We start from the raw sequence: 15,561 nt of genomic DNA, 5'->3' as shown, positions 1-15,561 counted from the left end.
CCTATCAGATAGGAAATAAAGTAAGTATATATAGTATATTATCTTTGCACTGGATATGTAATGTAATGATGTTATGATGGGTTTTTAAATTTCATCATTTAAAGTATTAGTTTTTTCTACAAAATGTATCTGTTCATATTTGAATTTGGAACCCATGAATATCTATACCCATAAAGCAATAAATCTATAATTAAATTAGGGGGTGGTAGGGAGAGGCATGCTTTTTCTTTTCTGTTGGCAGAATGACCTCAACAAAATTATATTCTGTTGACATATACGTGATAAACATATCTGTTCTAAAGGTTATAAAAGCAAAAGTTTATCAAAGATATGTTTTATCTACTAGAGGCTATATAGTTTTTAATTACATACCTCTATGTCTACTCTACAGACAATAGAAGAAAAGTACTTGAAAGTATTTGAAATTACTTTGTCCTTTAGAAATTTTACTAAAATTGACTTGATTACTTATGCCAGAAGAGTCAAAAAGTAAAACAGGCAATTCTCATCCTTTAAGTTCTTTATATAATTCAATGCACGTCTGATAAAAAAAAAAAAAATTAAGTGGAATAAATCACTTATATGCATTGTCTATTAGAGTCTTGTTCATAAATAAATTGGAACATAAATAGAAAGTTTCATACTCTGGAACTTTTATAAATTTCTGAGAATCAGAAATAATGATACAAACAAATGTTTCATTAAATTTACATCTATTGTAGATGAAAACATATGCACTAATATAACTTTGCTTTTAATTTTTTAAATTTTTATTAAATATGTATGCAGATCAGTACATGAAACACACAGTTACATGGTTTATAATTACTAGTATAATATACTAGTAATACTAGCAATTATACTAGTAATTATAAAGCTAATTCCTGTGTAACCAGCACACAGGTGAAGAACAGGGCATTGCTAGACACTCCAACAAGTAGAGAATTGCTGAGTCATGGAAGGAGGACAGGAAAAAGGAAGAAAAGAAAGAAGGGCGGGTGAGAAAAATTTAAACACAGTTTGGTCTACCAAAAACAATTACTTTTTATTACTAAAGTGTAACAGAATGTAAAATTAATCCCTTTAAAATAAAATATAACTATCTGAGCAAAATATTAGTACACAAATAAAATTTATAATTTAAAAATTTATAACCAAAAATAATTCATAAGAATACTATGAATTGATTTCTTAAATTAGTATTGCAATTGTTTTATTCATCTAATAAAAGAATGTTACTAGATTTCTATGTAACAGGAGATTTTTAAAAGTAAGTTTAGTTTCATGTTTATAAGACTTATTCAGTGCACTAAAATGTGAGAAAAAAAATCTCAGACAATTCAAAAACTATAATGTCAACAGGTTACAAACAATATTAAAACAACGATTCACCATCAGACAGAACTTATCTTAGGCCTGGCATATAATTAGTCTAAAATTCCAAATGCCTTTTTAGTAAACATGAACAATTACAACAGATAAAATAAAAGACACAGACATAAATTTTGCTGGTTTCAGAATTAGGATACAGGATTCTACTTCTAGTCTATCTATGAGTTTGTTACAACACTTTTTGGTAAACATTTAACCTCACCTGACTCAATTTATTTCCCTTAAAATGAAGATGTGTTTATTTATTAATCCCTTGAGACATTCATATAGCAAACATTTATTGAAAATCTACTACGTGCCCAGCACTATTTTAGACACTGGCAATGCAACAGTAAACATGGATCTTACCTTCCTGTGAATAGGCAGAGAGGATAGGAAGAGATATAATCAAGTAGCAAATAAGAAAAATGTGAGAGGTGCTATAAAGAAAATCGGCCTAATAATCCAATTTCTAAGTAGGTAGAATGTTTCACTTTAGGATTTCAAAGTTTTACACTAGCGTTGGATTTGTTTCTGACTATGATGTTCATTGAAGTTGATGCTCACCCTTTACCAGAGAAACATGCCATCTCATACAGGATGTTTCATTCACTTACCAATGATCTACATAATCCCCAGGACGAGAAGTGATGAGCTGAACTGTATTTGTTTAGAAAACTGTACAGTGCCTGAGTTTTCCAGGGTGAAAAGCTCACTCTGCTAGAACATGAACAGTAAAAGTCAGTAACCAAATTCAAGAGGGGATGCTTTTAAGAGCTCTTACATCTTTCCTTACAAAGACTGAGTTAGAAAATACAACCTTCTCTTCCCCTATGTGCTCTCCTTCAAACTTTGTATCAGGATACTTATCAATACTTCTCAAAGTACAATTTCCACAAATTAGGAATATATAGTAAACATTTCTTGTGGAAACCAGCCAGTTTTCAGACAGACCGATCTACTTTCAATAGCTAAATCGTCATAGACCACATGCAACAATCCTTTTAGGAAATTGAAAACGGTAAATGGGGAAAGGCAAGTGAATAAGGCAATGCCACTTGATCTTGGAAAAACAAGCAAACATATGAAGAGACTTCCACTACCGGCCTTGGGCAAAGAAAGGCCCTACCAGGGAACTACTAGCACTCTACAAATAGATCACAGAATTCAGTAATCCCACTGGTGTTCCATAATTAGCTATCTGATTCATAAAGATGACTTCTTTATAAAAGACAAACAGAAAGCAGTAAAAGCATGAAAAAGTATAGAGAAGCATGAGAATGAGGGAAAGAGTGAAAGAGACACAGAGAGAGAGAGAGAGAGAGAGAGAGAGAGAGAGAGAGAGAGAGAGAGAGAGAGAGAGAACAAACTAATTTGAGAATCATTAATATAACTCCAACCGTTCCTTCATTTTCAAATTTCTTATTCATGAAGATGGCCAGTGTTTCCCTATAGCCAGCCCTCCCTTCCAAGGTTCACGTTCACATGTGTAACCATCTTTTGAATATGTCTGTGTCTGAAACCAAATGTTTATACATTTTTGTGAAACTGTACTCATTTTGGGCATTCTACTTTTCATGACTGCTCTGTTTGGAAAGTCCACCCTTATTTTTCAAAAGCCTTCTCTCTTTTCATCGAAACTGGGAATAGGTTTTTCTTCCTTCCTCTTTCTTAATGATATAAGCCTTAGTATTTAATAACTGGGCCCTATTTTGATAAATATAGCCTTTCATTAAAAGCTTCAGAACTTCTTCTCTAAATTTTAGTCAAACCAGAGTCCCATTCAAAGAAGAGGGGCTCAATCCAAGCCACAGCTCACTCTTTTAACTAAAAACAGATATTATATATTTTTTTAATCTGGAAGGCAATACTTAGCAGAATGGGAGAAAGAAGTTGAAAGTTCAAATTCTGACATGGTAGTGTTCATGTTGTGTGACTTTGAGAGGCTTATCACCTTTCTTCATCTCATTTTACCCTCTACAAAAGATAATAATCCCTATCTTTTGTTTTTTTTTTTTGTTTGTTTGTTTTGTTTTTTTTGAGACGGAGTCTCGCTCTGTAGCCCGGGCTGGAGTGCAGTGGCCGGATCTCAGCTCACTGCAAGCTCCGCCTCCCAGGTTTACGCCATTCTCCTGCCTCAGCCTCCCGAGTAGCTGGGACTACAGGCGCCCGCCACCTCGCCCGGCTAGTTTTTTGTATTTTTTAGTAGAGACGGGGTTTCACGGTGTTCGCCAGGATGGTCTCGATCTCCTGACCTCGTGATCCACCTGTCTCGGCCTCCCAAAGTGCTGGGATTACAGGCTTGAGCCACCGCGCCCGGCCTAATAATCCCTATCTTATAGATGGAAAAATTAATGTGGTGATTTAAGCCAGGGAAGGGCACAAGTTCCACCCAAACTAAATTCACTAATTAGAGCCATGAGTTCTAACGGCAGGAGCCATGAGGTGCCTACAGGCCACCTGTCAGCTAGTCTCATAGCAAGGTCAACAATAGCTTTATCAAACAAAAGGGCTAGATCAGTGTTTCCCAAAGTTTGCTCCTTGGACCTGAGTCCCAAAAGAGGATAAGTCTTAACAAACAAACAAACAAAAATTTCCATAGCCAAGTAAATTTGGGGAACACTATATAATGTCTGTTAGAATGATTTGAAAAACACATTAGTATATTAAAGACTCAGTAAAAAGATCTGTTATTGTTTGATCCACATTTATTTGACCTAGAACCCTTTTCTTCAGAAATTATCTAGTTTTCTGAAATAAATAGTTTCCATCAGAAATTAATAAGTTCTGGCTTAATTTAACTATTAACAACATATTTTTTTTTTACATTTCCCCAAGCCAGTGACACATTATCTTGCTCATCTTTGCTTTTATCCCATGGCAGTTTGAAATTAACTTGAGTTGTTTTTTTTCCTCCACTAATAAATACAGTTTCACTTTTACATTTTTATCACTTCCTATTTAAATATTTAAAGAAGCACTTTCATTTACCTTCTTGCCTTTTCAATTTCTTACCTTTTTACCCAGATAATGTATTAGAAATATCTTAAGGACTTTTGAGGTGTTTTATTTTATAACACTTGGGTATTTGGAAGACATATTTCCTTCTTCCTATGAGTTTATTTTGCTTTGCTAACGCTATCTGACAGAACTTTACCTTTGCATTTGATGAGGCTTCTTTCAAGGTGTGTTGACATGTCAGTTGATGGTCTAGCAACTCTATTAAAGATTTGTAGCTGTTAAAGTGCTGCTTTTCTAAAAATGTATACAGCACTTGAAAAATCAATCTAGAGAGTTCTATAGTTCAGCCCTCACATCTGTGCTCTAATATCAGTTTTGCTGTCAAAATGAAGTAATTGGAGACTTAGTTGGCCAGAATACACCATTCCCCAATGAGACTGGGATACCAAGGTGTTACCTCACTCTCCAAAGCTGTGAATTTTCTGTTCTACTCAGACCTGGAGCTCTCAATTATTTTACACTCATGATTACACCCTCCTCTACTCTTATTTAAAATTACAAGAGAGTTAAACAATACAACTAAAAGCAAATTTAAATAATCATAAAATTAAATATGCATATTTCCAACATTTTGTTATGCATCTTCTGGAAACTCTGATAAACACTCTGGAACCACATAGGAGGGATAGAGCTATTCATAATTGACCCACATTATCTATAATAGTCTTTAATTGCTGCTAATACCTTTTTCTCTGACATTACCTCCTAGAATTCTTCACATTTATCAATCATTCATTCCTTAGAGTTTTTAAGGCCATCATTTATGTTCTTGTACACTTAATAATTTCAAAGAGTGTATATAAATGAAAGAAAAAATAAAGTAAGCTCTTTGAATATTTGCCAATTACTAATATTTACTTATTACTGCTGGGCTAATTATGAACATTTCTAATTACTACTCCATCTAGATCAATCAGCATTTTCTAAACTGGTAGTACAAGACATTAGCTATTAAAAAGCATATTCTGTAAGAGTGTTGTATGGTCACATGATCTAGGCATGATCAAAAGAGTTCCGAAACACTGAATTAAACAGAGTCAAACAGATTTCCCTATACTAGGACTTCTCAGATTATTAAATATGCTAATGTTAATTATGACTCTCTAAGAAGAGCATTTAAAACATGATGTTTCTCAGTTTTTTGACCATGAAATTCTTTTATTTTATCATGTATATTAACATATCCCAGAAGACAGTCCAGTGAAAAAGTGACTCAAGCCAAGAACAATGCCTTCAAGAAACCCGGGCTACATCCGGACTCCATGGCGGTTGCCTCAAGTCACAATGAAAGTAAAAAGCAGAACACTATAAGAATTAAAATACTGAAAAATGAAGAAAGGAGCAAAAAGTAACATTGAGATGCTTTTCAAATGGGCTCACAATATGCTAAAATGAGTCACTGAATTTATCATTTAGTGATTTCAAACTTTGAAAGGGCAGAGAAAGTAAATTAGGAGTTTCTTAGATTAAATTAAATATAGCATTATATATTACTCATAAATGGCAAATACAAAACTTATTGTATTATAGTTTTTAAAATAAAATATACTCTTCAGGATACAAAATTTATTCCATTTACTCTTTTTCTGTAAAAAATTATGCCAAAACTTAGAGGCATAAAACAAACATTTTTATTATGCTCACAGAGACTGTGGGTCAGAAATTCAGACAAAGCATAGCTTATTTCTTCTCCTTGATGTTTAGGGAGTGACTCAAATAGCTGGGAGCTAGAAGAGCTGGGGCTTGGGACCCACTTACCAAGATGGTTCTTCACAGCTGGCCTTTGATGGGATGATCAGCCAAGCACATAGACACTCTACCTCACCAGTATGAAGGTCTAAGGATAGTCAGACTTACCAGGTCACCATTCAGTGTTTCAGCAAACAAATCAGAAAACGCATGGCCTTTCATGACCTGGTCTCAGAAGTCACCAAGTATAACTTCTGTCATATTTTCTTGGTGTTAGAAACAGACCCTACATCTCAATGGGAGAACTGTCAAATAATTTCTTTAAACCAGCACAGAAATACTTTACAAGAGGTTCCTAACATTTTCTTCACCAAAAGAACTTCTGGATTTCGCTGCTCAGATCTTTCTAAGATAAAGTATAGTGGCCTCTTGTGATGCTTTTGGGCAACTCATAATAAACTCTCAAAGAAAACTAACAGTGCTTAGGCATTGGAGCTTGACAGAAATTAAGTATGTCGGGCTGGGTGATTATGTTCATTTTTGCATAAGAGAGAAAATAAACAAATATAAAATATAAGATTTGGTTGAAAAAGTAAGGATAGATTTCATATTTTCTATGAGATATTATCTAAATCTCCTCTATTGTTGATATTAATCAGACTGGTTACCACAATATATTACTAAAAAGCACATATTGTACTGGATTAAAAATTCATATCTGGGTATAACAAATGAATCTTTTATGATATATGAATGAATCAACTCGGCAAGTGGATATATGTATTTGTGTCTTCATTCCATATTAGTCTATTCATCTATTCATGCAGTACTTGTTGACAATCAAGTATTGAGCACTTCCTACTTGCCTGAACTGTGCTGTGCTGAAAACACATGGATAAAATTGTATTGTTAGTTCCTGCCCTTAGACAACTCACTCTAGAAGAATATTCATATATTTACTTATTCAACTCTTTTTTAGGCAATTCGTACCATGGTAGAAGTTTAAAATTTAGATCTGTTAATGAAGTATATGAGTTCTGAGATAGCAGACAACCAAAGAAATGTCTCAAAGAAGTATATTAATGAGCCACAAAATAAGTGGTATAGATAGTAATTTAAGTTGACAATAGAGATCCCTATGTAAATGGTAAACTAAGAAGACTTCACAGAAGCATTTTAGATATTTTTCACTAAAAAGAACTCACTAATGACTAAATATTGGGCATTATTTACACCAATTTTATATTTTTAAAAGTGTGTGACAACTAAGAATTGTGCCACAACACAGAAAGTACAGACAAATGTTATATGCCTTTAATTTATCTAAACCAAATTATATTTAGTTTCCAGTCTCTACTGGCCAAATTTGGTGAAAATACCACATCAATCATTTTCTGTTCCACTACTACATTCTATTCCCCTATCCCCCCTACCTCCCATATCACATGTGCTCACTCTCGCTCTCTCTCTCTCACTCACTCTCTCTCTCGCTCTCCCCCACCCCCCTTTTCTTACATACTCTATTTCCGTCTCCTCACCTGCCCCATTCTCCTTACTAACCTTATATCGTACCAGGATATCAGAATCTACAGTCTGGAAAAAAAGAGGGAAGTGAGGATGCTCTCAACCAGCAGTCACTCATGATCATTGGTAAAAGAACTCATCGTCCTTGTTAACATGGTTCACTCGGAAGTGGTCAATGCTGCTGCTGGCTCAATTCTACATTGTCAAAATTGCCTCTATACACTTTCTCCTAGCCTGTCATTATTGGGACATATTATCTAACCCCTCAGGACACTTCCACACGAAAAGGCTAGTGTGAATTTTTCTCTAGGGTAAGGAGACCAGAATACAAAAACACAAAAGACTGACTGACCTTTCTCTCCAGAAAATGTGTAATTTTTTTTTGTTCCATTGTTGGTAAATCTATTCCAGAAAAAAAAAGCCTAAAGAATAGGTAGTAAAATTGTTAATATATTGTCCTGCCCCAAGTGATAACTGCACTTTTTCTTTTATTTAAAGGTTACCAACTTTCAGAAAAGAACTACCCTGTTAAAAATTGGAGACTAAAGCACATGAATCTTGAATACTTATTAGCTGCACAAATATGAGAAAAAATATGTAAGTGGCCTTGGTAATAAAATGAAAAGACATTTCTGTTTAGTTATGCATCTAAAATACCTAATATCAATCATTTTATTCTGTTATCATTTTTAAACTATTTAGTATTCACTATAATTCATCCAATCATAATAAATTCATTTGACATTTGCAGATTGTTGCATGAATATTGTCATCCAATTTTTATATCTTCCAAGATCAACTGCTTACTAATGCTGTAAATTCTTATTTCCTAATTTGAAACCTGTGAAACAATAGTTTTTAATAATGGACAATATGCACACAGCAGTAATTCTGGGTTTTGTTTTTAACCTTTTTGATGCAGGGAATTGTAACCTACACTGTGTAAGTATCAAAGATTTTCATTGTTATCAACATGTTACTTCAATATGCCTTAAATCTGTATCATCAACTGAGGAATATTAACCATATCTTATATTTCCGTAGTCAACCTGCCTTTCCTATTTGTTTTATGAATAAAATATTTAGGCATAATTCTTGGCTAATTATATTAACAACTGATATTATTGGTATAAAAATAACATTGCATTTAAATATGATTTCCCATTTGAGAACTTCATTTTATAGGAAGTTAAAAACATTCCCATCAGGGATATAACAAAGTGTTTGCTCAAAACACAGAGCGACTAGGATTTAAAAAAAAAACAAAAACAAAAAACTATTTTCCAGATTCCATCTTTATGTCCACCTTCATCCCTCATCCTCACTTTATACTAGACTCTGTGTACATGTTAACGACATCTAGCAAAACATGCTGCACAGACTCATGGACTTGGGGAACATTATTGCTCACAAATTCTTTAGTGGTTTTAAAACCTGGTTGCACATTAGAATCACCTAGAAGGGTTTTTAAAAATACTGCTGCCTGGGTCATGCCCCAGAGATTCTAATTTAATTGGTATAGAGTGAGGCCTAAGCATCAGGATTTTTAAAACACTCCCCAGGTGATTCTAATACGCAGCCCAAATTGAGAACCACTGTTCTAAATCACTTGTTTTATAGATGAAACAACCCTATCAGTGACGCATACAAATTTGATGGTAGAATTAATGCTAAAAATCAAGTCTCAAGAATTTCAGTTATTTTTTCACTAACATGGAGGTTTTAAAATGTATTTCCTGAAACCTGTAGTTCCTTGGAGGTATTGCAGAAGCCATGGAAATGATAGGGATGAAAAATCAGATAGAGCTCTGGACCTACTTCTTCCTCAAAAATAGCAGCAGTGATTTATATTTTTTAAATGCCAGACTGCTTTGAAAAGTTTCTTACGGGAAAAGAAAGAAAAAAAAAAAGAAAGAAAAAAACAGAAAAGAAGTATCTGACTAACGTTTAAAAAAAAAGTTTCAAACTCTTGTAAATAAACCACTTATACAGTAATCTTTTTCTCAAAAAGAACGGAAAGAGACAAAGAAAAAAACGTTGTGGCCTTCTAAGGATAATCTTGGACCAATGGATAAACTCATATATGCTAAAATGTAAATCTGGGGATTTGATCAGTTTAAATCTAAAAGAATAAAAAGTCCTTAAAACCAGTAAGTAACTACTTTTAACGTCCCAATATGTATTTTGCAGCTCTCAAGGAAGGCTGTGACCTTCCATAGTGTGAAGTAGATTGAGGATGCCCCTGAGGAACCTAGTTGTGCAAAGGTAAAGGAGCTTTTCAGTAAACTAACAAGAAAGGAAAACTGGGCAGAGTCAGGAGAGGAAGCCAGAAAATATTGTAGAAACAAGGACAAGAAAATTGAAGAGAGAATGCTAAGACTGAGAATGCTGGTTCCCGGTAGAAGTTAGACTAATGCTTCCTTTACATGCTAAATAACAAGGGCATATAGCCTGAGAAGAAGAGAAAGCCTAGAACACTGGCTTCATTGCCATAATCCCTGTCTGGCCAACCTCCATTCATGTATCATTGGACCGGGTGGGGGCAATGAAAATATTAAGCCACAGTGCTGAACGCGACTATTCATCAGTGATGACATCAGCTAAGACTCGATCAGTATTTACCAAAATCTTGCAAGTTACTACTTAACATTTTGTATCAACAGTTTTATTTATTCATATTTATCTATCTTAGATCACCTACCATGTGCCAAAAAATGTATCACTCCGTAAATATTATCTTTAATCCTCACAAGACACTGTAATTGTTATCTTCTTTCTACTCACAGGTAACCTTGGGCTCAAAAAAGATAATTTGTCCAAGGTCACATAGCTTTAATCTGTTTGTATGTTCTTTCCTCTACTATACTATGCTGTTTTATTTTCTCCATAAGACCCCTGAATCAAGTGGAAGTGCCCCCATGCTTCTGAAATGTGTGGACCAGCAGTATTAAACATATATGAAGCTACTTTATGTCCATTAATGGGATTTCATTTTCCTTTGTATCCAGAGACCTAAAGGAAACTGCCATTCTACCATGAGGTAAGGATTAAAATTAGGAAAAAAAGTAATTATGGAAAACATTTTATGACATAGAAAGGCATTTATTCCTGAATGAATCTTTATAAAATTCTATCAAATTTTATGATCTTTAAGTATTGTAAAGACTCAAGACGTCCTTTTCCATCTAGCTATATAATAATCTTCTGTATATCTACCTTCTAGCAGACAATTAAATGTACTTTTTTAATCCACTTTTTTCCTCATGCAGAATATCTAATAAAATCCAACACTATAATTATCACTCAACGTTTTTAAATGCTAAGTCCTTTCTTGTTAAAAGTTTTTTAAGTATAACGTAGAGGTCTTTTTCTTCTCTCCTGTTTACCAAAGATGCAAGTCTTAACTAATCTCTAAAATAAACCTATCATTGTATAAATCTAAGCTGTGCAACATTAAAATTTTGCTGGATTATATGGTATGTAAAACCATGTTTGTGGGGATTTTTTTTTTGATAGTTGGTATTGATTTGCAATACAATAAATATTCAGATTCCCAGGGATTTAACTCATTTTAAATAGAATATCTTGACTTATCCTCACAGAAAAGTTATCAAGAACATAACAATATTATTCCTTTGTTACAGATAAGGAAACTGGGTTTAAGTAATGTATCCAAGATTAAACAGTTCACAAGAGTAGAGCACTGATTCAAACTCAGGTAGTCTAACTCTAGTGCCCTTTCATGGCTTAGTTTTTCTTCAATGTACAATTTTCACTTCATGTAGCCCCTTCTCTTAATCTACCTTACATTTTTGTTACACCTCAAAGTTTGCACAACATCATCAACTAGAGGACAAAGTCTCTTATTCTTTTTATTATGTTACTCTCTCCTAAGATAGGCTTAGGAGAGAGTGCGAAGCTGTGTGTAGGACTTTGCACAAAACAGGTACCCAATAAATTGAACTAGTTAGATTATTCGTTCATTCATGAATATTTATTAAACATGTTATAGTAAATTCTTAAAATTATATCCTGTCTTGGCATTCATTCTGGATCTTGGTTTAACTTGCTTATACCAGAAACAGGGTTTATTCACCCTTGACACAGTTTCTAGTTCTCCATCTCCTCCCATCTTCTCAATATGTTTTATCTGGATATCTACCTTATCCAACCATCTCCTAGTGACCATCATCCTATAGAACATAACTTCCCCTACTGAGCCCCACAACGTGCATAAACTGTGCAGATATGCTTCAGTGACCACTATCAGTCACAGCATAGTTCCATGAAACTTGTACCTGCTTACTCTAACCTCACCAACTAATTAGCACTCCCCACAGGAAACCTAGTTAGGTAATGTCCTAGACCCCAATAAATGCCTCAGCCCGTAGATTCATCTCTCTGTGACTCCCAACCTGCTGGCTGAGCTTATTTCTTCAGGAACATTCCCATTACCTTCATCAGTACCCCTCTTCTCTCGTGGATCTGCGAGTAATAAATCACTTGTGTTATTAATATTTCATGTGTTTTTATTGTGTTACCTCCTCCATGTCTCCTCAGACTGGCACACCCAGACCTAGCTTGCCTCCTAATCAAGGCTCTCCTAGATAGTAGCTGTTTTGTCAGGAATAAACTGGACACAGCTCAGACAAGAGCCAAAAGGCCATTTGCCAGTTTATCCCCACAAATTGCCATATTTGCCCTCATAAACAGTTTACTATGAGAGGGGCATGGGGTCATGGGTTAGACACTTAGGCATTAGGCTGTTGGCTAAGATAAAGGAGAATCCCATGAAAGACACATTGTAAAAACCCACAACCACATCCCCTAGAGCCTTGTCAGGGCAGGGCTAGAGGTTATAGCAACTCTGTAGACAGAGACCTCAAGATCAAATTGGGGAGTAATATGATATATGTCTACGTGAAGTCACCATGATATATGATAGAGATAGAATGGTGAGCAATATAGGAATGGCCCTTTCTTACCCTCCTAAATGAATATTTTTATTTTATGACATTATATATAGATCTAGACATAGACATACATAGATATCTATATAGACATAGATATAGATAGATAACTATATCTGTAGATACATATTAATATATATAATCTAGGTAGTCTCCTGGTTTAGTTGGGGCACTTTTATTAGTATGTGAAAGAAACTCAAGCAAAACTTGCTGAAATTACAATGTAACTTAATAAATTACTTTTCTGAGAAATACAGTAGGTGACTAAATTCAGACACAACTAGATACAGGGCTTCAAAAATGCCATCAAGAAATTTTCTTTCTATTTCTCTCTTTTGGAGCTGCTTTCCTCATTCTCTTTGTTTATTTGTTTTGTTTTGTTTCAATAGTTTTTGTGGAACAGGTAGTTTTTCATTACATGCATACATCCTTTAGCGGTGATTTCTGAGATTTTAGTATACCCATCACCTGAGCAGTGTACACTGTACCCAATAGGTAGCCTTTTATCCCTCACACCCCTCCCACACTTTCCCCTGTTTTGTCCTTAGAAAGAGGATCACTGGGGGATGGTAGCAAGAACATCCTGTGTCTTATATGGTCCCATATAAGCGCCCCAACTTATATGGTCCCTGCCACAACTCTAGAGGGGGTTGGGGGCATGAGAGGGAAAGTAATTTTCTCTGAAAATTTCAGGCATCATAGTAGCTCTAACAGGCCACGCCTGGATCATACATTTATCTCTAAACCAACCAAAGTGGCCAAACTAACTAGCCATATCTTGGTAATGTGCTCATCACCCATCCCTGAATTGGGTGGGAGGGGCAGTTCCTAGAACACTGGACACAGGAAAGCTTAAATACTTATTCCTTTCAAGAACACAAAAGTGTTACCTACTCTACAAATTTACTAAGCAAGAAACAGTTCTCCATCCATATCCTTCAAAGAGAGTATTCATTATACAATTATAATTGCCACCAAAAATATTTGTTTTTTAAACATATTCCCTCCTACCTCAAAAGCAAAAGTTTGGATCATTTTATTGCATTGGTAACTCTAAAAAGCTCACCCATTATATTAACCCATTAGCCAAAAAAGAGACTATCTCATCAGAAATAGCAACGGACTAGTAGCTAGCCTCTAAACTAATCTATTTATTAAAATTGTTGCATTTGAAAAATATTTTATATAAAATAATCCAAATTTGAACAAAATATTTTATTATTTTTTCTAGATTATTTGAATTATAATCTCCTCAAACCATACTACAGTTATAGAAAACCCTTCCTGAACTTAGTTTACACATCCTTAATTTATTTATTTATTTATTTTTTTATTTTATTTTTTTTTTCAGGGTTTGGTTTTTTTTTTTTTAATTTATTTATTATTATTGTACTTTAAGTTGTAGGGTACATGTGCATAACGTGCAGGTTTGTTACATATGTATACTTGTGCCATGTTGGTGTGCTGCACCCATCAACTCATCATTTACATCAGGTATAACTCCCAATGCAATCCCTCCCCCCTCCCCCCTCCCCATGATAGGCCCCTGTGTGTGATGTTCCCCTTCCTGAGTCCAAGTGATCTCATTGTTCAGTTCCCCCCTATGAGTGAGAACACATCCTTAATTTATTATATAAATTAAGGAATAGATTGGCTGATTCCAAAAATTCTTGATAAAGACTGTCACATTACAAAAGACAAAAGGTGAATTCAAAGTCAGACTGTTTCACATATTAAAATGCTGAAAAGTAAAGTTGTACAAAATACAACTATAATGTATACAACACACTGGGAGACTAAAATTAACGGGAAGGTCAGGGAATGGGGAGCAAACAGAAGGAACTGAAGTACTCATTAACTTTTTTCACTTTAAGGGACTAAATGTATAAGCAGTAATAAACAACCACCCAGCTGATTATAGAAACATGGAGAGCAATCAAAGTTAAAAAAAAAAAAAAAAAAAAAAAAAAAAAAAAAAACAGTGAGAAGTCAAGGTAGCTAAAGGGAATAACTTGGAAACTGAAATGAAATAAAAATAAAGAAAGTAGTTGACAAGCTGGAAAAGATGAGTAGGGAATCCTAAGGGAACAATGAAGGAAAGTGGGGTTTCACAAAATGTAGGGACAGATTTTCTGCTACAGTCAACAGGCTCTAGAGACGTTGACCTAACATTGAGCCTAACGGTTAAAATCAGAATTAAAAGCATCTAGTATCATGTTAGAGTACAGTAGATAAGATCAACCCATAAGAAGAAAATTCCTCAAATATTATAGTAAAAATTGTTTAAATACTAAATTATATATGCATATTGTATGAACTTGGCTAAGTATAGATGCAGTAAACAGGTTTGTACATGTCACTAAAATAAACAGAAAATGAAACCAAAAAACGCAATTAATAGGAGCCTCTTCTCCTTTAAGGGTTGGGATTATCATCTCAGACAGGAAGGCCTAGATAAGATGAAAAACTCATGTACAAGAAAAAGAAGTTTACTAAAATTCCTGCAAAATAAAGTATAATTCAGATTAGACTTTTATTTTACACATAAACCTAGTTTTTTTTAAGTGTGGCAAAAATAATTCTATATGTTCATCAAAGAGTATTTCATTTCACCTCTCTTGCAGTTAAGTGGGGATATATGAATGAGTTCTGTACAGCGAAATGTAAGAGGATGTGATAAATGATACTTTCAGGCTTGGTCCAATAATTTCCTGGGCTACCCTTCGAGTACTTTTGTGCCTTTGTTCTTGCACCCTGAATGACCGCATGAAGCAAAGCCTCTCTGAACCCACAGCAAACTATAAATATTAAATGTTTATTTTATTATACCAATGATATCAGTCTACCCTGGCTAATACACAAACATGGGCCCAGAATTTATTGAACAAAATTGAATTGTTCTACATAAGAAACCCAGATAATTATTGAAGAACTAAAGAGAAACTGAAGGAAGAGTCTCGCAGTAAAATTGAAGTCCAGGGACTGA

This window comes from Macaca nemestrina, chromosome 14 (assembly GCF_043159975.1).
Source record: "Macaca nemestrina isolate mMacNem1 chromosome 14, mMacNem.hap1, whole genome shotgun sequence".
Taxonomy (NCBI): Eukaryota; Metazoa; Chordata; class Mammalia; order Primates; family Cercopithecidae; genus Macaca; species Macaca nemestrina.
This window is presented reverse-complemented; position numbering follows the sequence as displayed.